Genomic DNA, 23,802 nt, shown 5'->3' with positions numbered 1-23,802 from the left:
GAGCACGCAGGGAGCAGGTACATGAGCACCCCTCGGGGCAGAGACGTGTGGGGTTACTGTGGTTCAGCAGGTTACAGCAGGTCAGCCCAGGAAGGTGACCAGACCCTGATGTGTTTGGCTTTGCCCTCAAGGGCACACAGGGCTCTTGGTTAACTTGTGAGCTGTGGTAAGGGACTAGAGCTGAGCCCTCGGGGGCTTGGTCCAACAGCACAGCCAGAAGCCATGCAGACAAGCAATTAACTGCCTGGCTAAGTCCCTCTATGGAGGCGAACACCAACATGCTGACAGTGAACAACATGTTTAAATGCTTTGCTAAACACTGTGGCCTCGGGCCAGGCTCCTCAAGGATATCCTCCCTGATTCCCATTGATTGCACCTTGAAAAGCTTGAAACTTGATTGCTGGCTTTGGAGGATGGTGATGCAGGTTGGAGTCACTAGCAGCACTGGATGGTGATGCTCACACATCCTGGAGGTAGTGGGACCCGTAGGCCTGGTGGGTCACCTGCGCAGAGCTGTGTGCTGGCAGCAGCAGCGTGCTCACACATCTTGACTGTTACCATTCATTTACATCAACTCCTTCACAAGCCTCAAAATGCTTTATCCAGCACATTGAGACTGGGGTCTTGCTAGCAAGCATTACATACCTCCACGTTCATACAGGAGTAGAGACGCTGCTCTAACATATGCTGTGCTTGCAGTAAAACTGAGACGTGCCTGGGTGGGTGAGGAGAGGCGTTGTCTTCACAGATGAAATGGTGAGGAGTTCCCACAACAGCGTTGGATGCTTTGCGGCAGGTTTGCTCTGCTCTATGCACTACAAGCCGGTCAAAGGCTGGGTCACCTCTGCCTCTTGATGATGGAATTAATAACTGATCCCTAATGGGATCTGAAGCTTCGAAAGACCCTGATACCCCTGAGAACCTCCTTTCATCCTATAAATGCCTTCTCTGACAAGCTCACGGAGCCCCTCAGGTTAACATCGACTGTGGGAGGACTCCCTGAAACACACCTAAGAAGGTCCCCCATGGGAAGTGGTGTGGGGTTTACGGACAGCCCATACCCCACAGGTGGGTGTGTGTTCAAGTCCTGAGGATGCATGTAGGTCTGAGTGCGATAGCGTGAGGGACATCCCAGGAGGCGGGGAGTGTGGATTTGGATCCAGGCACCAAGGCTTACTCACACCCTGACGATAAAAAGGCCTGAGGGAGAGGCACAGGGTTATTTATCCTTTTGCTTGGCTGTAGACGAGGCAATAAAAGGTGATCTTTGAGCAAGCTCAGAAAAGGAAACCCGAGTCAGAGGCAGCCTGAGCCTCCTTCGCCGTTATCTGTGTTGTGCTAAACCGAGCAATCCATGGCTCGCCCTGGTTTGTGTAAAACCCCACGCTGGGATGTGACCTCCCTCCCGGGACCCACTTCACCCACTGGTACCTCCCTGACCCCATCTCCCCTCTCCCTTCTCCACCCTCGCAGCGGGGCCGGGAGCTCTCAAGGTGGACTCCCTGTGGTTCTTCATCTCCACCCGTGAGTCCCCTCACGCCTACCTCCACCTTCCCAGCGCTTCCCGATCCTCCCCCTGACAATCCCAGCTCCGTGGGCTGGGAGTTTCCAAACAAACACCCAGGATCCAGCTGTGGTTTCCGCTGCTTCCCCTTCTCTTCCCCGGGGTGAGAAACCACCTTCCGCGCAAAGACACTGCCGGGCATCGCGCAGAGCCGAGCCAGCGGAGCACACGGCAGGCACGGCACAGGGGCACAGCCATGGGTGCGTGTCCTCTGAGATGGTCCTAGCAGAAGAGGGAGCCCGGTCCTTGTAATGCCTCTCCCATCCCCACCCTTCTGAGCTACAGCGGTACGTGAGCTCTGTGCTAAAGCACAACTCGGAGGTGGTCACCAGAGCAGCTCGTTCCTCGTGTGAGGAATGTTGTTCTCCACTTGGCCGAGCAACATGGGGTGAACTGAGCACTCTGGGTTGTATTTGCCGTTGGGAAGCAGATAAAATGCTCACTTGAGGTGCGACACCTCCACCGTCTGAGCAGCTCAGGAGCAACAACCACGGAAAAACCCAAACCTGTCAGTATGTATACATATATATATGCACACATGTGATGTCTCAGGAGTAAAACTTGCCTGAAATTAAAATCCCCTATTGTCAGGGTCTCTCCTGGCAGCTTCCTGGCTCTCTGCTTCCAGGGGTGGACAAATGTGGGAGTCTCAAGGACTCTCCTGGCATGACAAAGTGCCACTGTGACTATGATGGGTGTCTGGAGGCTTTCAAGCAGTGACAGCCCCAGTGAACAGACCAAATCCTCCTCATCTTATTGACACCAGCTCAAGAGTGAAGAAGGATTTGGCTGAATTTGCTTTGAAGTTGCTGTCTGGCTGCCCCAGCTATTGGGTTGTTTCTGCCACCTCTTGCTTTATTTTACAAGTTCCACAACACTTTAATCTCCTCCTTCCTTTAGCCTCTTGCTATAGGCCAGTGTCTGGCAGGGATGGATTCAGCTACATAATGGATGTGCTGGTGCTCCCATCATCAAACCCCTACAGACGTTGCTGCCTGAAGTGGGGACACGTCCAACGCTGTCCCGTGGGTACCTGCAGCACACAGCGTGCTGGAAGGTTTGACCTGGTGTGGACAGGGCCGTGCCAAGCGTGTGTCTGTGTGCAGAAATAACCACCCTGGTGCAATGGCCAGGCTGGTGCTGACGGACCCTGTGCGCCTCTGCATCAATGAACCCAAAGAGCAGCGCAGAGTGTTTTGTGGTGTGAGTTTTCCACATGGATCACAATGATCTCAAACACAAACCGGACTGCACATCCTCAGAGAGAACGTGTTCTTTGGGCTGCTTCTGTCGCGGGTTGTCCTCTGCTCCTTCTGCTGATGCTCACTTAAAGGAAGAAGTGTTTGAACTGGGAGGACCTGTTTGCTTTTCATGTAAGGGAAAAGGGTAAGAAATCCCCCTGTCCAAAAGCATTAGCAATTGTGTTGTCACCACGATTGGCTGGCGCAATAAACCCCCAAACTTTTCAGACAGAAGCAGTATCAAGTGTCTGTCCTGTAGGCTTGGCAGGATGTTTTCATCTACACCTGTCTGATAACATATCCTACCTTTATCTCTGCAAAAATTCCTTTCCAGAAAGACACACCGCACGATTTCCATGATTCCTACGGATTATGAGATTAATGGAGCAATCCCTGACCTTTGATGTGTGGGAAACCAGCAAGGTATTGCAACACACTTTGTTACTCTCTTGGCATTCCAGGATGAAGGCTGTCCCATCACCCGTGCATCATCCTCCTTGTATGTATTCCTTTGCAACTCCTGAAGTCACAGAGCGCATGACTGCGATTTCACTGCATTCTGCAGCTTGAAGAAGAAACCCCAAAGCCTCAATTCAGGAATCCCTCATCAGTCCCTTCCTTCACTTCACCTCAGGGGCCTGTTTTCACACGCTTCCATGGGAGCTGAGTCGTGTCAGCAACCGGAGCAGCTCCCTGCACCAGCAGTGATGAGTATTGATGGTGCGCTTCACTGTGGGATGCCAGAAGAAAAGAATGAGGAGGAAGAGCAGTGAATGGGAGCCAGCTCAGGATATTTAGTTCCTGACAGGCAGCACAAGCCTCTGGTTAGCTAGGATTTAATTTTTCTTGCAGAGTCACATTCATTGAGATGAGGCAAATACAAGCCAGGCTTGTCCCTGGGTTAAATTTTGCCCCCTGAACTCAAGTAACAGGAATAATCTCAAATGCATTCAAAACCTTATTGAGTTCTGAACTATGGTGGCTTTACATCCTGCCTGGGGTGAGGACACTCTACTGAAGCTAGAAACCAGTGAATTTTCCAGCAAACAGGAACATACCTGAGCCCCCACGCCATGCCCTCCAAGCCATGCTGTACTGCAATGTCCTGACTGTTTTGTGCCTTTGAGGAGCAAAGATGCACAGCGTGGCTAAAACAAAGTTCCTTTATTTTCCATGGTACATTACGGTGTTTTTAGCCACTGGGTTTGGTGCTCTGTTGGAGAGCAGGCAGCAGTGACAGTTGTATGGCCACAACTGTGGAGGTACAGTACACGGTGAACATTAAATGGAGCTTTTCATGTGTCAGAGAGCTGAAACATCAAATGAAAAAGCGAGGGGAACCGGGACAGAAAAGGGTTAACCATTGACAGGATTGGGTTAAACAAAATAGATCTGTGCAAGAGCCTCCCCAAGGAAGTGGCTGAGACCACATCGCTTGGATCATTTAGAATTGGACTGTACAAAGCAATAGAGGAAATTCTGCAGGGAACAATCCTTCACTGGCAGGTGGGATGGACTCAATGACCTAATAAGTCTTTTCCATGTCTATGAGATGAGTCTCTAACTAGTGCAATATGGTTTTGCCCAGAGATCCCATGTGTTGGCTGTGCACAGAGCCAAGCTGCACCAAACTGTGTCTTGTTTAAGTTAACTATTTACACGGCTCTTTTTGCCCCACCTTGGTTCCTTTTTTAGCAGACCCTGTCCCCAGACAGATGATTCTTTAATACTCACTCCAGTTTTGGTATGTCAAGCATGTTCAATCACAGACTGTGTCATATATTTTCCTTAAAATAGAACAAGAAAGCAGGAAAAAAGCCTCTTTCTCTTCCATTTCTGCAAGTGGCCTCCTGACCCTAATCTTGGGAAGGATTTGGACCACCCAGATCCTTGATCCTGTTGTCCATCAAGCAGTTCCCAGCACCCATCTACCCCGTGGCAGAGAAATGCCCCTCATTTCTACACACGTGATGTAGCACTGGCCATAGCCCTACATGTCCAGTGTGGCACATGGTCACCCTGCCCCAGTGTCACAGTTTGGGGTCCCAGAGCTCAAAGTGCCTTTGCGTTTACTCTCAAGTGACTGAGTGTGAGCTCGATGAACTCGCAGTCTGTGTTGTCTGTTCTGTGCACCCAAACCCCTGAAATTCATAAAGGGAAAGGCACTGGGGGTGTGCAAATGGCAAATCTGCAGCTTGCCAACACCCCTGCAGGCAGGGGATTCAGCCTGCATCTCCAAGGGTGCCCTGTGGCTCTTCAGGGAAGGAGGAAGTACCCCTGGATGCAGCAAACACGTGAGGACTGCGCTTGGCACCCAGCACAGTACAGAGATGCTGTTGATCACTGGCCCTTTGCAGTGGCCAGGAGAACTGAAGAGCTTGCTTGCATGGGGAGGTGCAGCCCAGTGGGACTGGTGATAAAGGGTTTGAGCTGTTTGGAGTAAGGGCTAGAAAACTGCTCTGGCATCACTAATGCATCTCTTTGGATGTTCTGGGACACTGACTCACATCACCTGATCCTCACAGGCTGCAAGGATCCCTGTCCACCAGGGGTACTTTCCTACCGTGATGTTTTTAAGGGATATTGAGGCTCCTGTCTGCTGTGCCCATCCCTAGGAGAAATCCATCATCTTTACTCTTTCAGGGTCTAGTAAATACACACAGGCACACACACAGTGGAAACCTGGGAAGAATAAAGGTGTTGGTGTAACCCAATTGGATAAACACCTTTGATTTCTACCTGATCAGATATGGGTACTGGAGAGAAGGCTGCAGAAAGCTGCTCCATCCCACCTCATCCAGGGCCCAGCACTGGAACAGAAACAGCTCAGCTGTCCTGCCATTCCCTGGTGTCTCCCTTGGGGCTGCTGTGCTGCTTGTGGGGCTTAAGCAGGAAAACCTCTTCCCTCTCCCTGCTGCTGGTTGTTTTCAGGTTTTATCTTGTTGGAGAGAATCTTTCCTCCCAGCTCGAGGCAAAGTGAAGGGAGAGACCGCAGCGATGGGGTACAGAGAGCACAGACAGACCCTGGCTCTAGAGACAGCCCAGGGCTCGGAACGGGCACGGCAACAGGATGAGGGAACCCTCATTGGTACCAAGCTCCCCTCCACTGCCCCGTGCTCCCGCCGCGGTGTGAGGTGTCTCCAAGGTGAGTCATGCGTGCTGCACGGGGCGTGCGGCTCTCTCCGAGGAAAGCAAATTTCCCTTCACAGCTTTTTAGACCTTTAAATATTTGTTGTGCTTGTGGCACTAATTAAATTCAGCTGCTGCAGGTAATATAACTCCCAACAGCTTTTTTTTTCTTATTATTCTAAGTTATTTTCCCCCTTTTAGAGGGCAAGTGAGCAGCACTTAAAGGTATACGGGCTGTCCACTGGGATGGCTGCTGGCAGAAGTGCAGAGCTTTGATTGAACTCTGAAATCATCGCTTTAAACCGTGCCAGTTCGCCTGCATGGGGGGGGGGGGGGGGGGGGAGATGGAGACTCAGTGCTCTGATGGGAAGGCGCAGACCACTGCCTGCATCTTCCCTGCCCACACTTTGAATCCTGACAGACTGAACAGCCAGTGTGCAAGATGGGAGGAGACGGTGTCCACTGAGCTCTTCCCTAGGCTGACCTTCAGACCCAAACTGTTCTATGATTTGGGTCTTTCTGGACCTCAGCACCATCACTTCTTCAGCTGGCTGAGGCAGGCTGTGCAAAACAGAGGCTCCCCTGCCATCTCTGCTCGCTCAGAAGGGTTATCCAGCATCTAAGCCTTTGGCAACATGGTTCAGATTTGTGGGCAAATTGCACAGATGAAAAGTCAGTGTCTTAGGAGAAAACAGCATTTTTGTGGTCTTGTTCTGATGCTGTTCTGCGCCATGTGTGGGGTTCAGGCTTCCCGGTGCTCACCTTTCAGGTTGTCAAGGAGAATTTCTGCTTGTCAAAAATGATTCCAAACGCCCTCTCTGTGTGTCCTCCAATGTTTTGAATTTTAAAGAGTAGCCCCAGGGCAGTATATTTAAAACATGATCTCAGGGAAACTGGTTCATTGCATTTGTAAGCCTAAAAAGCGAGCTCAGAATGACAACGATAAATAGACATTAGGGTTTGTGGAGTCACACTGGGGTCAGGCACCCCCCGGCCCCATCCCCCATGATTTGGGCTGGTATTGCATTTCCTAATTCAAAAGCAAGCCTCTTTCTTTGTGCTTTACAACTCATCCCACCAGCTCTTCGAACACGGGCACCGTGGCTGCTCCTGATGCAGAAGGTTAGTGCCAGGGCGTTGAAACCTGGGTACCGAGCGCAAGGCTGTATTTGGCCATCTGTACAGACCTACTTGATGTTCAGAAGGCTGGAGCACCTGCAAGCCCCATCGCTGCCTGTGGGACCTGCAAGCACTCCCCAGCCTCTGAAAAAATCAAACCACTGCGTTAGAGAATAGAGATTGGGCTGATAGCGGGTGATTGAGTTATTGCAGCTTAATGAGCTGCCGCTCATCTGCCAAGCCACAGCCACTCTGTGTGTGCATGCACGCACGCTCCCATTCATCCCAGCCTAGGATCTGAACTAAAATAGTTCCTGTGGATTTGCACTGGTTTGGCAGCAAGCCTGAGGTCAGTTACCAGCGCTGCTGCTGTGTCTTAACCAGTGGCGTTTAAAGCACTTGAGTTTGAGCATCCCCGCACGAAGCACAGCAGGGGTGTTGTGCTCCCAAGAGCTGGGCCAGGGATGGGGAGTGGGTGCTGCTCCTACATGTGTATTAGATGACCTGGATCCTGGCTTATTCTGAGTTCTGGAGTAAACAGTGAGCTCAGAAAGAGTTAGAGTCGCTCTGGAAATGTGAGTGGAGACACATTTGTATCTAGCAAAGTGCCAAACTGCCCCAGCAAATGCCAGCACGTGGCTAAGACTGAGAACTGAGACCCTGAGGCTTCCCTTCAGGTGCTCCTGACCCTTAGGTTTGCCCTCAGGGTTTCAATTACACTAATGAAGAGCGAGAGGCCCTCTGCGAGAGTGAGTCCTGGCTCCTTATTCCAATTTTCATTCAATGTGACCCTCAGCTTTTGATAAAAGCCCGTCCACTATGGAACAGGAAGAAAAAGAGCCGTCTAGGCTCGCTTTCAGGTCCCCACAGCGCTTGTCTTTCTAGCACGAGTCTCCTTACTGAACCATCAGAGAGTCAGGGAAAGGAGGACCTGTCTGGACAACAAGCCATCATTTTGTCCCATGCTTAAAAGCACTTTTTCTGTGCTCTGAGGAGGCCAAATGATATTTTCCCCCCATAATCCTTTGACTTCGGGCATCTTTGCAAATGACTGTGCTGGCTGGGACGGAGGCGCAGGGTGCCAGAACACCATGGGAAGAGGCTGCTCTGTGATACTGCCAGCCTGAGGAGGAGGAAACGCTGGAAATCCCCTAAGCACGCCTGCTTGCTCGAGATTCCCAGCTCAGCTCTGCAAACTCAGTAACTTGGTTTAGTCAGTGCAGGGGTTTCAGGCACTTGGCTGCGCATCTGGATCGCATCTTGGGGGTGGGTGATCCAGGAAAGAACTCGGAGCACTTGGAAATTCAGCCATGGCTAGCAAAGCTGCAGGAAAAGGAAGGGAGCTTTTGCTTTGCTGCTTGGGGTGCTGGATCCTGGATTTAAATCATCATCTGTCTCTGTGCTTGTCTGAGCCATGGGGTAGTAGAGGGTGCATCAGCCAGCTCAGTGTGCCACACACCACCAGCCTCTGGTCCAATACCTTCTTTAGCGCCAGTGAAGGAAACTTAAACCCCTCTGTAATCTGCCTGTGCCACCTGAAGGTGTTCAGAGCAAGAGAACAACATCAACAACAGACGGAGAAACAACTTCTGAACGTACACATGGATCTCCCATCCAACGTGCAAGTGGAACTAGCACAGCTCCCTGACATGGTACTTCACGCTCAAGCACCCAAGGGCCTTATTCAGGCTTCCCAGTCTGCAAGTGTTGGCCCAAAAAAGGCCCTAAATGAAATGTTTCAAGTTGAAAAGTCCAAGCCCATTCAAAATAGAAACAAAGAAAGTTAATTTTAAAAGCCCTTTAGTTTTCAGCCTGTAAAAGCCAAGAAAGTTGTGTATTGATGAGACAGTGCCTCGAGACACATGAAACACAGCTCAGCACCCCACTGCTGGTGTTGACTATCCTTAGGTCTCGTCTTCAAGCACTGATAGAGATCAGCACCTCCTAGCTCTGAACCTTTAACCATTTGCCATGTTTTGCCTCAGAGGCAGCTGCACTTCAGCGGTGGGTGAAACGATTCCTCTTTGTCTGAAAGGGCAAATTCTTCTCTTTAGATGTTTGTGCTCACCTCCCATTAACTTTGGTATGAGTTGAGCTCATGCTTCCAAGAGCAAAATTTGGCTTATAATTTCTGCATGCTTCGGGATCCTCTGGGTACCATATAAGTGTAAGATACTGTGATTCAGTGCTCAAGAGCAGAGAAAATGCAAACCCCCAGGAGACACTGTAAGAGAAAATCAGACAGAGTTTTGTTTAAAACACAGAAAAAAAGGAGAAAGATTAAAACAACTGAGATTCATTCCAAAGCCGACTTCATCGCAAACCAAGGACAAGAACCCACATCTCTTCCTCGTGTGCTCGCTGCTTTGACACGGGCCATCGGATGAGGCCGCAGTTTGGGAGGCATTATTGCAAATGTCTTACCTCCTCCATTTCCTGGGTTTTAATCAAACTCACTGTGCTGCCAGAGGTGTTTCATTTACCAGCAGAGGGGTCAGCAAGGCAACCCCGAGCAGCAGGAAACAGCAAATGCAGAACAGCTCCTCCATGCCTGGAAGCTCTCCGAGGGCAAACAGCGCTTGGATGCTCATTATGATCATCAACCTTCCTTCACTGCACCCCTCACAAACGTGGGCATCCTGCTGCCTCTCCAGGGCACCAGCAGATCAGAGGCTGCTGGGTCTGGGACTCCTGGGTCTTGTCCTCTGATTTCACCCACCGGCTCTTTGCAGTGAAAGGAGCTCACAACGCATACATTTTATCATTTCATTTTCTATCTTCTGCTGCCATTATATAGCTTCTTGGCTTGTTACAACTGTCATAAAATTACTTTAGTATATTTCCCCATCTGTTACATTTTTGCCTCTTTACAGGGGGACACTGCATGATGCACACAGGCTCATTTAGCTTCGCAATGATGGTATGACTGTTGTTTATGGAAAACGAAGAGCGTATTTGCGGAACAACATGTGGCTTCTCCGTAGCACCAAGGAGAACGCATGAAGTTAGCAAACAAATGTCAGCAGATGGACACGGATGCCCCCTCCCCTCCCCTCCTACCCCAGCTCCTTTGCTTTGATTTGTGGTCTTTTCTACCTAAGGTAGAGCTGTGATTGCTCAGTAATTCAGTCATCTGCTTTGCATTCCCACTGCCCCCTTGAAGCATCCCCGTCTCCACTGCAGAAGTGCACTGCTGGTGAGGAAGCCATTCAAGTTCTGATATAGAGGAACTGATCTCACACACGCACAAAAAGGGACAGAGGAATAACCAGGTGGATCTGCTCTCCCTACCTTGCTTTTCTTCTGTTTTCCTTGCTGCTTCTATTCAATTCAGCCAAAACCCCTTGGTTTGACTATTCTTTCTCATACTAAGCATCTGTCTACCAGTATGAGCTGTCCCGATCGCCTATTCCCACCATGAAACCTGGGCGGTGATGCTATGGTCTGGGGAACAGAGAGGCCTGGGGATGCTCTGAGCATACACCAGGGCTTTAACAAGGCTTTCTGAAACTCCTCCAGTATTTGATTGCACTTTTTACTGCAATTTGTATTATCACTGATGGCACCAGCAGTCCATGATTTTTGATGTAAATGAGGTGTATTAAAGACTTGGTACTGTTCAATTATTCACATTATTAGATGAACTTGTGTGTTTAATCTGGGGGTTTGGTGACCCCAAGGGATTTCTGAATACACAAAATACTGGTTTAAGGAAAAAATGGTAGTGCAGTTTCAGAGTCTTACTTATGTAAAACCCCTCCCTTCACCTCTCCTCCCTGCCTTTATTGTAAAACATACTTTGCTCATAGTTTTATCTTCAGGAGAGGAAACAATGCTTTTTAACAATGACAGATCCTCTTACCAACAGAAAAGCCTACTTAGTACATAGGACATGAACAAAGAAATTCTGTGTCCCTGCAGTTGCCAGTGGCTTCAATGGAAGCAAAAAGAGCACTTATGCAATCACAGAATCCCAGACTTGTTTGGGTTGAAGGGACCTTAAAGCTCATCCAGTTCCAACCCCTGCGACGGGCAGGGACACCTTCCACTAGAGCAGGGTGCTCCAAGCCTCATCCAGCCTGGCCCTGAACACTGCCAGGGATGGGGCAGCCACATGGAAGGCACCAATGGCACTGGAAGACTCCAAGCAATGATGTCTGTGTCATCTCTATTATTTGCAAATCATATGGAATAGATTTTGTGTGTGATTTCAATACATAACTGTGTACTGTACGGATGCAGACAATGAGCTGTGCTTTCATTACAGCTGTCTAACTGGAAAGTCTGGGTGAGTTTTCAGCCTTTGCAGTTGCCCAACTCTTTAATGGCAACAGTTTTGGAAAAGGAACTCCGTGTTTTCCACTTAAAATGATTTTCATAATGAAAAAGGTTAACAAAAATCAGCAAGGGTATGTCAGTATTACATCAAATGACAGCAATGCAAGATCCCTTCTGTGTCTCCTCTCTTGGGGCTTCATTGATCTAGCACTAGGTACTTCTCTGGTGGATGCTCAGGCTTAGGAAAGGGAACAAACAGAATTACACATAAAATGGTGGCTCATACAGGAATTCAGCTTGATGAAGACCTCAGACTGAACTGGCAAGGAGGTTCTCTTTGAACTCTGCAGCCCCTTTGCTCAATCCCTTATTAACTTGTTCAATATGTCCTATTACAGTCAGGCAACAATATGGGAGCTATCTTGCAGCTAATTTAACACCTGTAAATTCCCATGGCTGCTAATGAAATGTTGTATAGGGGCATGGATGAAGCATTTGCTTCATGTATCAAAGGTCATTAGTTCAGTGTCCTGGGTTCAGCAGTAGCAGTCATGTTTCTCCTTCTTGGTGGCTGGTGCAGTGCAGTGTTTTGACTGGGCTGGGCCGGCCCTGTTGGCAGATCCTCTGGTGTTGACCAACCAGGTGGCCTTTTTTCAGCTCTTTTTGCATCAGTGTACTGCTTCCCAGTGCTAAATACAAAAATCAGTGTCACCTGACCCGCAACACTGGGGCTAAATTCCTTGTTGAACTCGTGAATTAACCTGATTGAAATGATACTTCCAAAGCTCCTCTCCCCGTCAGTCACGTGCAGAGGGGGAGGCAGCGTGAGAACAGGGACAACAGGGAGGTGAGCATCACCCTCACATGCCTGGCTCCCATAGGGGAAGGTTCGGAGACAGCTGTGCCCAGCTTAACATCTGCACCAGCTCCAGACCAGGCAACCCTGTGGTTTTCTGTATCTGAATCAGGAGATTCCACTTAGTTGATACAATTCCTTACGTGCTCAAATCTAAGTGCTTATGTGGGCTGAGGTCAGAGCTGGTACCATCTCAGTGGTAAGGAGCAATGGCTTTAGGCCATGTGTGCCTCCCAGTATTTAACTGAATTCCCTTTGTGGCACGTCTCCTATGGAGCCAGGCTGAGAGAGCTGGGCTGGGTCAGCCTGGACAAGAGAAGGCTCCTGAAGGGGAGACCTCAGAGCAGCTCCAGTGCCTGAAGGGGCTCCAGGAAACCTGGAGAGGGGCTTGGGACAAGGGCCTGTAGGGACAGGACAAGGGGGAACTAGACGAGCTTAGGGTCCTTTTCAACCCAAAATGTCTAGGATTCTGTGTTCAACAATTAAGGCATCTCTAGCACCATGTATCTATTATGACCTGTGGCTTTCCCATTTTTTCTTGGTTTTTGTTTTTATATTACAGTAGTTTACAGTTTTTGACTATTTGGAGGCAATCAGTGGAAGAGAGAAGATGGTGAAGAGGAGACAACCCATCACAACTAAACCAAACCACCTGCCAGTAAGTGACATCCTCCCTCAATGCCCTTGGCTGTACTGCCTGCTTCCCGTGTAGTGGTGCTGGATGAATACCCCTGGTTTAGGGAGGGCCTCCACCAGTGACTTCCTTTGGCCAGGCTGATTGGTTGTGGTTTCACAAGTAACACCATCCCCTGACCCTGTACTGCTAGTGAAAGCACTATCTCCCTCTGCGAAGACCGTGCTGTGTCATCACTGGTGTGCTAAAGAGCTGACACAGTGAGCTCCGAGCCCCGCACCTGGCTTTTCTGGATGTTGTGCCTCTAAACTGACCCCTTCTCAGCCCTGTCATGGGTTGGGTCCATCACAGTAGCCAACTTCTCAAAACACAGCAAGCACAAAGCAACATTATAATGAAACCAAGCGGCTTCTGAAGATGAAATCACACAAACACTGCATCCAAATGCGATGCTGCAGCTTCTGGGAAATGCTGAGTGTGCGCTTCTTCATCTGGAAAGGTCTTGGCATCTGTGCTGTTTATCAAAATAACAACTCACTGAAATACAGCTGAATGTATTGCCAGAAATGTTGAATGAACCACTGTTGTTTCCAGTCCACCATGGGCTCTACTGGCTTTTCCGGAGAAGGGAAACCAGTGGGCTAGAAGAATGAACCCTGTATATGGCTCTCACCTGGTTGTAGCCGCGTATCGTGTCCCCCTGCAGCAAGTGCTGCCCCACCATCAGCAGCCCTGGCTTAGAGCTCAGGTGCATGCAAATTGCTGCAAGAGAGGAACCTTCTTCATCTATCTTGAGAATGGTTCTGGACATTGCTTTTAACAGTAGGTGCCACTTGTGAAGGGCATCCCCCGGCACCTGCCATTGAATGATTCTGGTTATCAACAGAGAAGAATTTCTGGATGTATTCCCGAGACTCACTATTAATTTAATCTGAAGTAAGCTGTGCTTTTTATTAACATCTTTACGCTGCAGCATTTTATAGGGTATTGGGTTCTTTGTAAGACACACATGCTGTTTTATATTCATATCTGCGCCTGCCTCAGAGCTGGCTTTGTGATGCAACTCATTAATTCAAGATTGAAATATCTTTCTCATCCTATGACACAGAGATGCCAGATATTTTCTACAAAGCTGATTAAAACGCAGTTTTATACTTCATCTTTCACTGAACTACCAAACACTCACACCACTGCACTCCTGATCTGGTATATTCTATGGGAAAAGGTCTTATTCAGCTTGCAGAGTAAGAAGCACAGACCCTGAGGAACACACATCTTTTTTAGTCAAAGGGGAAAAAATCAGCAGGTTAGCAGGTACTCCAAAGTTAACAGCAGCTTCTGCCTGTATTCTGAATAACAGAAATGTGATTTGCGATAGCACATATGCACAGATGATGGCAGACACCTAAGCTATTTTCAAACAAGGAAGACCTCAAATAATAAGCATCATTCTAGAAAGACTGCTGCTAAACCCACTCGATGCTAAGCAGCAATGAAGCCTGTTGGTGTGACCGGCTCAGCTTTTCAGTGGTCCCATCATATGTCTCCCACCATCCTCAGGAGAGCTGTCCGGGGATACTGTGTGCTCCTGCTTGCTGCATCAGGTGTGCTGGTGGGTCACCAGTGGCTTCAGCAAGCCATGCAGGGACTCAGTGACCAAGCACACCCTTGATGCGTGCTCGCTTCAGAAGCACTATTGCCTCCTCCTCCCGTCCTCTGCCATGAGTCGCATCCAAATGCCTGATGCCGTGATCCAAACTCCCTGTGGCTGCAAAACAGAAGTCTGAGGGCCAGACACCTCCTGCCCTGCTCAGTGTAGAATCATAGAACAGTTCGGGTTGGAAAGGACCTTGTGCACATGTATGTGTGTGAACACAGGCCTGGCCCCGGAGACCAGACCTCCCCCTGTGCAAACACTGGTGGAGAGGAGACAGCTGGAGCACAACTAGGTATCTTCCTTCCAAGTTCTGCCCAGAGAAGCCCCAGGGTCCCAGGTCTCCTCCCTCCCCCCCCCCAGTCCTGGGCTGGGTACCCATGGGTTTGGGAAGATATGGATGAACTCAAATACTCACTGTCTTTCACTTTATTAGGGTACCATCTCTACTTCCCAGCTTTCCTATTGCTTCCATATGAAGAAAGGATGCTGGGACCATCACAAGGTCCTTAGCTAGTGCATACAAATTACCTATAAAGGTAATTTAAGGTAAAAAAAAAAGGTAGAAAACCAGAAACAGTGGCTTCCCCACTCACATCCGTACCCAGCAACTCGGCCCCAGGACCACAGGATCAGGCTCTTAAAACTGCAGTCACAATGAATGGTGGTTTGAGGCTCTCTTTTATTGAGTTAACCTTGGTTTTGTTGCAATTTCCTCGTATGTGTTATAAAAAGGCCTGAAACGATGCAGGCCAGACTGGCCACCTCTCCGTCAGCAGAGCCACGGCTTCCCTGAGCATCCCACCTCAATTCTGACCATGCCCCCATTGAGAAGCTTTGATGTGCAGCTTTCAAAGCATTTAAACAGAGATAGAAGACTCGTATTTGACAATGTTTCTGTATGTTTGACTGAACTTCTCAGATCTCTCCATTTCTCTTCAGATGTACAGAGCCCGTGAGCTAAAAGCCAAGGTTTTTCCACAGCTTATGTTCTTGTAAAAACAGCTCCAAGTACACACATTCTGCTCCTCGCTCCAGTCAGGGCTCTGCATGCCAAGTCAAGTATTTATTTTCATTACTTTTGAGACCACCAAAATTAATGTATCTTTCAGACAGGAAGAATTTTATTTATTATGGTGGATTTGAATCCAAGAGATGAAAGAAGAGCAGCGTGCATCTCAAACGCAGCCGGGGCTGGGAGCAGGAGGCAGCAGCCTGACCCGAGTTCCCCTCCCTCCCCAGCACCAGCCCTGCCTGTCCAATGCTTTTTCATACAGATGGACCACAGCACTGTGAATCCCCCCCAAATCCCACCATAAATCCTGCCACAGTTATGGTAGTGAGGGCAAGCTTCAATGCTTTCAGGAATTCCCTGTTTTCCTAAGTCACTGGTGTAGTTGCCAGTTGATGGTACAGCTGTGGAGGGTGGGAAGCTGCTGGAGGGAATCTGCTCATCCCTGGAGGGCAGAACTCAGAGAGAAAACGGGTTACTGTTCCCTTTTCCATGTGCTGATACCTGAGCTCTACAACATGAGCATTTCCCCCTAGGTGAGAGGTAAAATGGCCAACCCAAGCCATGTTCTTCAGCGTCAGCCACAGCCCCACCAGCCATTTCCTTTGATAAGCTTCACCCAAACTGCTTAAGCTGGGTTTTCAGCCTCCCTCTGCGATGCTGAAGGAAGATGCTCAGGCATGCTGGCTCAGCTATCAGCATGAATTCAGATCCCATTACCGTGATGGACCCCAGCACATGTTACTTTAGTCTAACCCAACCTGCTGGATGCCCTGGGCCATCCAGGAGTGTGTCCATGTTCCCCTGGGCTGGCTGCAAAGGGAAGGACACACACCCTGGGTGTTTCATTTGCGTTATGCTTTGCTTTCAAGAGGAATACATCACTGTTTACTCCTCAGATCACTGTGTTTTAGAAAGATAGAAATAAATCATAAAAACCACAGACAAAATCTGGACTTGCTCAAGCACTGCAGCCAGGAGCTGCAAGGCAAATTGGGCCTTGGTGATTCTGAGAGAAATCCCCACTGAAATCCTGCTCTCTGGCTCATGTGAACAAACCAGGTACATTGGGAATCCTGGTCCCAGCAGCTGGCTTTACATTACAATCCTCCCTTTTATTTCAGCACTTCGGTGCGCTCCACCAAGTGGACTGCAGCGCCGGAGGACCAAGAGCTCTTCCCAACCCCTTTGTTGATACTAAATAGCTGTATAATTGTGTTTAATTTTTTCACTGGTGAATAAAATGCAACTCAAAGTACCTGAACAGTTGAGCTGTTAGTGTAACGTACAGTCTGGTTAGCTTGGGTTTCTCCTGATGGCTGCCGTCTGAGCTTCATCCTTCATGAAAAGCCGATTCAGCAAAGGAGATGACACACGTGCCCTTCACCCAGACCCACAGCCAGTCATCCTGCCCATCAGGAAGAAATGGATTCCATCACTTAGAACTTTTCAGAAAGCACAACTTCACTTCAAGGCCAGAGCCCGGCCAAAGATGGATCGGGTTGGTCACTGGCACTAGTCACTTTTCAGTAAAAATACCCCATGGAGAAACCTGATTGATGCAGCTACACTTGAGGGAGGCAGATTGATTGTGTCATGGAGACCAGAGGAAGACTAAGACAAAACCAATGAAAACCTAGCCTTGGAAGTTCAAAACCTCATATAACAACTTGTAGCTTCTTCCACAAAGCTCATTGAAGCTTCAGACAAGTCCTAAATGCATTAGGATGTACTTGCCTGAAGTACTTGCCTGAAGTAATGCCAGTTTGGAACTCCTTGAGATACTTGATCATTAGAGATCGTCAGATCCTTTCCAGGCTGTATTTGATACCATTTCTCATTGCAAAACCTTAGGTGGAACTGTAGTTTTCAGCTGCTTGCATCAGCTCTGAGCACACCTCAAGCCTGGGTCCTAGTTCTTTTAAAAGCGCAAAGAAAAAAGCAACGTATTGGACACCCAATAAAAGGGAATTTGTGCTATCCACAGTTAGTTTGAATTCAACTTAATTGTTTATTACTCTGAGGTCTCTAAAGGATAAAGAATATGGAATAAAATATTTCTACCACCTCAGCCTTTGTGAAAACATTCACAACCTGTTAAACACCAGGGTCAGTAACTTTGAAATGATCTCAGAATTTGATTTCATTCTATTTTAATTGCAAACGATATATTCCAGGGCTCACGTCGGGTGCGAAGCTGGGACTAAGGGAACATGAAACCCTTGCTTTTTTTCCCTCAGCTCTCCAGCCAGATGTACTGCAGGCAGGTGCAACACAAACTCCCAAATACCCTGCTAATGTAGCGAAAGCCTGACCTGGAGGGATGGATCTGAACGGGCTTTTCAGCTTGCATGCTTGTTCCATCCGCTCTGCGGAAAGCCTGCCAGCCTGGGGACGCGGTGCCAGCAGCCCGGTGGTTTTTTTAATGCAAAGTTGCAAAACCACAGAGCTCATTTTTACTGGTGACCTTTTCACCACTAATTGTCGGGTACTCAAAAAAAAAAAAAACAATTAAAAGAGAAGTTACTTTGGTCAGGGCTGAAACGATAGCCCAGAAACGCGCCTCTGGCTGCTGCTCCCTCACCCTGCACTGTTTGCCCAGTGTTTGCATCCAAACTAGAGCGGGTCCTGCTCGGATGAGTCAGACAGCTTTCTGGGTTGTTGCTTTAGTTTTCCCTGCAAAGCAGCTTTTGATTGTGAAATAAATCACCAAATACGAGCTGGAGTGTTGGGAAGAGGGAACAAGCAGCCAGGGTGGGGGCACAGACAAGGAGAGATCCAGGGCCGCGTCTGCACCAAGCGCTGAGTGAAGGCGGCTGTTTTTTTCCCCTCTAAGAACACACAGGTCTATTTTACTTTATTTCTACAGCTTTTTTAGACACGGGCTAGTCAGGAGTTGCAGCTGGACTCCCTCTCCCTAGGAGAGTTCAACCGAGTTTTGATCTCCTTTGCCCAGGTTTTCATATTGATTCATTCCCTAATTTCATTAGAATTGGCGACATGTAAGAGGTGTGTTTGTGAGCAGAGCCTGACCTACTTTTTCCACCTTCTCTGCCGAGTGTTGTACGAAGGGACTGAGCTGACGCTCGGCTGGGGGCAGTGGGACTCTCAGCTAGGCGACCTTTCTAACCCATCCAGTTCTGTGCTCTCCCCAGAGAATGCCAATTTCAAGGTTAAAAAAGGAGACAAGTCCATATTAGCAAGTCCTAGTGAATTAAAACAAGGACACAGAGCTGTTGGAGCAAGACCAGAGGAGGCCACGAGGATGATCAGGGGCTGGACCACCTCCCATACAGGAGACAGGCTGAGAAAGTTGGGGCTGTTCATCCTGGGGAAGAGAAGCTGTGTGGAGACCTCAGAGCAGCCTTCCAGTATCTGAAGGGGGCTACAAGGATGCTGGAGAGGGACTCTTCATTAGGGACTGTAGTGACAGGACAGGGGGGAATGGTTTCAAACTGAAACAGAGGAGATTTAGGTTGGATATAAGGAAGAAATTCTTTACTATGAGAGTGGTGAGACACTGGCACGTGCTGTCCAAGGAAGCTGTGAATGCTCCATTCCCAGCAGTGTTCAAGGCCAGGCTGGACGGGGCTTGGAGCATCCTGCTCTAGCAGAAGGTGTCCCTGCCCATGGTACAGGGCTGGAACTAAATGAGCTTTAAGGCTCTTTCCAACCCAAACCAGTCTAGGATTCCATGATTCTTGAGCTACCTTATTTATCTTTTTTTGCCATGTTGCAGTTTCAGCTATGTGTAAAAGTGGTCTTGCTATTTCTGTACACTGAAATACTTCTATATTCTGGCAATGCCTTAAAGTGTAGGCAGTATTTAGACAAAAATGCCTAGCAGAAAGCCGAGTGGCAATGTCCCACACTAGCAGGTATCTCACAGGAAAAGTGTGATGCTTCTTCAGCAAAACACCCCCAGACTCAATAACAAACCCCCTCACTGGCTCTGGCCCCCTGCTATGCTCAACGGTCCCTCAAGATCAGCAAAGCTGCACCATGGGCACAAGCTCGTATTTATGGCAAATCTCACACCACTGTCAATGGGTCTGGACTGTCACAGAGTGTTTCTGTTGTTGCTTTTACAGATAGCAAATTGAGAAATATCCAGCCTAAATGAGAAAGAACCACAGTTTACAACAAAGCATGTGATGACTCGCAGCTTGGGGATTGCGGTCAGTCATATCCATGTGAATCCATCCACCACAATGAAGGAAATATCATTTCTACTGAGGGATTCTGTGCTGCTGGTTTTGTTTGTTATTTTCAGCCTTTGCCTCCAAAAACTTACATGTGGTCCAAAAGTCCTAAGGTGATTTCCTCTCCCACTCTGAAGCCACATCTTCACTAAGCCCAGCAGCTGCTGCAGAATGGCTTATTTCTAAACATGGGTAAAACCACTTTGCTCTGGTTATTTCTTTCTGTCAGCGCATCCCAATTTTCTCCCTCTTATTCCTTGCTTTCCAGTATTTATGCCAGGTAAACATTCGTTCCCTCTATCTTGCCCAAGCTGGTTTATAGCAGTGTTTAACATTCAAAATCAGCCCTGTTGATTGGCTGGTGGCTGGGTCACATGGTCGCTCAGCACTGAGCTGAGTTTCATGGCTTTAACCTGCCCGAGGGGAGACTGAGATGAGCTCTTAGGCAGAAGCTCTTCCCTGTGAGGGTGCTGAGACACTGGCACAGGGTGCCCAGAGAAGCTGTGGCTGCCCCATCCCTGGCAGTGTTCAAGGCCAGGTTGGACACAGGGGCTTGGAGCAAGCTGCTCTAGTGGAAGGTGTCCCTGCCCGTGGCAGGGGTTGGAGCTGGATGAGCTTTAAGGCCCCTTCCAACACAAACCATTCTATAATTCAATGATTGTAAGATCAGTGAGGAAGGTGCTGGAAGGGCAGGGCCAGCCACATGTGCTCACCTCATCTTTGCTGATTTCACCTCCATCCCCACCACATCATGCTGTGACTCTACACACTAGTTTTTGAAAGCTCTCTGCTTTCAGAAACATGGTTTTAGCAGTAAACAGTTTACAGAGTTATTTACAGCTCAATTTACAGAGCATCCTACCGGAACAATGAAGGAATGCTGCGGCGCACATTGTCTGTCGAGTGTGGTCAGCAGGAGGAGTCTTCTCTGGGTTCTTTCATGCATTCTGAACCCCTCTCTTGCCTCCACTGCACAACCATCTAACCAGTTACAACACGAGCCTTGCACACAGGAAACCTGAATGTAGAAAATGACAAGGAACCCAGAAATGCAATCAAAGAAAAGCCAAAAATGGATAACCTGTAATTTTCATACTTTTTTTTTTATTAATTATCCCAAAGGATTTATACTTGAGCTTTGCCAGGAGCCTGGGGAGATGGGCAATTTGTCAGGGGAATGAAGCACTGCACCACCACTGCCGTGTTCAGAAGGAGATGCTAAGAGGGCAGGGTCCTCATCGCGCACCAGCATCTGGTTTTGCTTGGACTGGATTTTAAATTTCACTTTTATTACCTTTGAGCCCAAACTTTTCAAGGAAGCCCTCCAAAATCTTTGAAATTTTGCTCTCATGTGAAGGCAGGAAAAGTTTTACCCTCAATTTAAGTGAGTACAGAGACAAGAGAGCCCAAGGCAGTTTGGAAACATGTAGCTGAGAAGGTCTCCTATGATCTCTGTCACAGAATGGAGCTGCTCAGCATTTCCTGGACAATCTGAAGCTCAATTCCTTAAGTTCAGTGTAAGGAGCTCCTTAACTGAAAGCATCTAGAGAAGTGCAAATGGCCTCTGTGTTAACAAAATAGCAGGTATGTCAGAAGTAAAGAAAGATGGAGATCACCTTCTGGGGAGCAGCTTTAGAAATGAGCTCTCCAAAGCTGCATCAGCACCATGGTCTCACTTGGGGTTTAGGGCTCCTCTATGAGCTGGTTTCTCCAAAGACACAGCAGTGACCCTGTGCCCCAGGAAAAGGGACGATCACCCTGTCATGACTCAAGGCACAGCGCTGCCTCTCCATATCATGACCGAGATTTTTCAGGCCTCAGACCTAACAAACAGATGTTCTCTATATGGTGTGATGGGCACTCCAGATCCGGGATGGATGGGTGAACTTGCACAGACAGGTCCTTCAGGCAGCAGCAAAGCCCAGCACTGGCTGGAGTGGTGGGGCAGCGGTGGGGCAGCACTGTGCCAGTTCTGTGCTCCCCACACAAGGCACAGCTCAAAGCTCAGCAGCAGCAGACACTGGGCGCTGGCACAGCAGCTGAGGAGCAGCAACAGCAGCCAAATGTATGAGGTTTTTAGGCACCCTGCAGCTGTGGCTGCCCGGGCTCTGCCCTGGGAGGGGATGTGGTGGGATTCAGCTTCTTCATGGCTGCAGTTGCTCAGATCAGTGCAGGCAACTTGTGAACTCCAGTTCCCTCTAAACCCATCTTGCTGCTCAACTCGGCAAGTGCACTGCTCTACCCAGCTCTGCCTGGATTCTAGCACAACAGACCAGTGACAGCACGGAAGTCTGGCACCCACCAGGCACATGCAGCCCACCACAGCCCATCCAGCTCCTTTGCATGCATCTGGCTCCTGCAATGCTCTTGAGACAAGTGCTTGTGAGCCCGTTGGCGCTGCAGAACCTGTCAGAAACACCAGCCCACTCCTCAGCTGGGCCAGGGCCGCGCACCACTGACAGGCACAGGGTTGCATCAGATTTTGCCAGCTGTGGATACCGCCCACAGCTGTTGTATGTGACCTCTCCTCCCTGCACCATCTGAATTTTCTGGGCTCTGAGAAAGCATGTAGTCATATAACCAAAACCAGATACAGGAGGAGAGGAACCTGTTTAAGATTTGAGATGACAATCCTGCCCTCAGTTACACTTTCTTGAACAAGAGCAGATTTGGTTAGTAACAAGATACAGACCTAATTCTGATTATTTTTACCCCAGCAAAGCCAATGACTCCGGGAGAATGAGAAACGCTTTACACTGGCACTGGTGCAACACCAACCACCGTTGCTGTTTAGTGCCCTGGACATTTTCTCTACAATACAGTTTCAAATGCTTGCGAGAGCTGAAAACAAAGAAACAAAACCCCAGCCTCGTGCAGACTTTAGAAATGAAAAATAAAATGTCCAGGAAATCCCTGCAAGGGCTTGGACTGAACAGGAAGATCCATTACAGAACATTTTCAACTTCTTTTGGTGGATTTTTTCAACTTGCAAGCAGCAGAACGCCAAAACGCTAACAGGCAGGGCAAATTGAGCACAAATCAAATATTCTGTGGCCTGGGTTAGAAATTAAGGCAGTGTTTATTTTTTTATGCTTTACACTTTGGCCAGCATTTATCCTGAATGAAGGCAGCAAATGTTATTAGATTTCATGGAATGTAAATAAACAGTTATTGGTAAATACATTTTGGTGGTCTGCTTGTTACACTGCATGTCAGGAAAACTATAGGGAACTGGCAGGAGTTCAGACGTCTTCAAGGAACACAGAAAACAGACATATTTTACTAATTATAGCTAACAAAAACACTCTGAGATTACAGTTAAATTACATTAAAACATAACTTGTTGGCAAGGGCTGTGAGCATAATGCTTTCCCTATATCTTTCTGTATAATGTTTCATCGGAACAGAGCAGTAACATGGGGAAACCCTGGCACAGACCAAGCTTCGGGGCTGGTCCAGGCTGGTCACTTGGTTTCCTCACTAACTTCTGTAGGTCCAGTGTAGTTTCTAAGAGGTGGAAGACCTGGGTTTGCCCACAGCAGGTACTGTGGCACATCTTCATCTGAGCCTGTGCAGAAGGGAAGGAAAAAGAGGCACCTGCTACAGGGACAGTGTGGTTCAGTGAGAGCTGGGAGGGCAGAAGCAGTGGCAGGTGGAAGGCTCTCAGCAGGAGCTTCTGTATCCACAACATCTCACATGGAGGGACTGAGCCACCGCTGGCTCTGCTGAACCTTCTGCTTCTGTCTTTGTAGATGCTTAGAATCACAGAAGGGTTTGAGCTGAGACCTTAAAGATGATGCAGTTCCACCCCTCTGCCATGGGCAGAGACAACTTCCACTAGACCATGTTGTCTTCTGGGTCTGCAATGTACCCATGAGACAAGGAGAAAAAGAAGTGATGGCTCTGTTCTGGAGTCTTCTGTGGGGCACAAAGACATGTTTTGGCTGTGCCATTATATGGGGACCTACAGCAGCCAATCATATAGCTAAAATCAGATGCACACCTTGACCCAGCTCAGCAGCTCCCATATGAGTTTCTAATGACCTATTCACCTCCTTACAGAAGTGGACCTGGTCACACCAGCCTGGGCCATGTTTGTGGCACAGCTGCTAA

General features: G+C 48.6%; 1 long non-coding RNA gene across 1 annotated transcript; it reads right to left on the bottom strand.

Moving 5' to 3' along the window:
• Positions 1 to 17,243: 17,243 nt before the first annotated feature.
• On the bottom strand, positions 17,244 to 23,540 carry LOC130602331 (uncharacterized). The gene is made up of 3 exons (XR_008972875.1): positions 23,386 to 23,540; positions 20,552 to 20,707; positions 17,244 to 17,405 (listed from the first exon to the last, which is right to left on the bottom strand). It is a non-coding gene; the product is annotated as an uncharacterized LOC130602331 (long non-coding RNA).
• Positions 23,541 to 23,802: the final 262 nt, after the last annotated feature.

Source organism: Pezoporus wallicus, unplaced genomic scaffold, assembly GCF_028554395.1.
Source record: "Pezoporus wallicus isolate ANWC-B61680 ecotype Strahan unplaced genomic scaffold, APGP_CSIRO_Pwel_v1 contig_4161, whole genome shotgun sequence".
Lineage (NCBI taxonomy): Eukaryota > Metazoa > Chordata > Aves > Psittaciformes > Psittacidae > Pezoporus > Pezoporus wallicus.
This window is presented reverse-complemented; position numbering and strand designations above follow the sequence as displayed.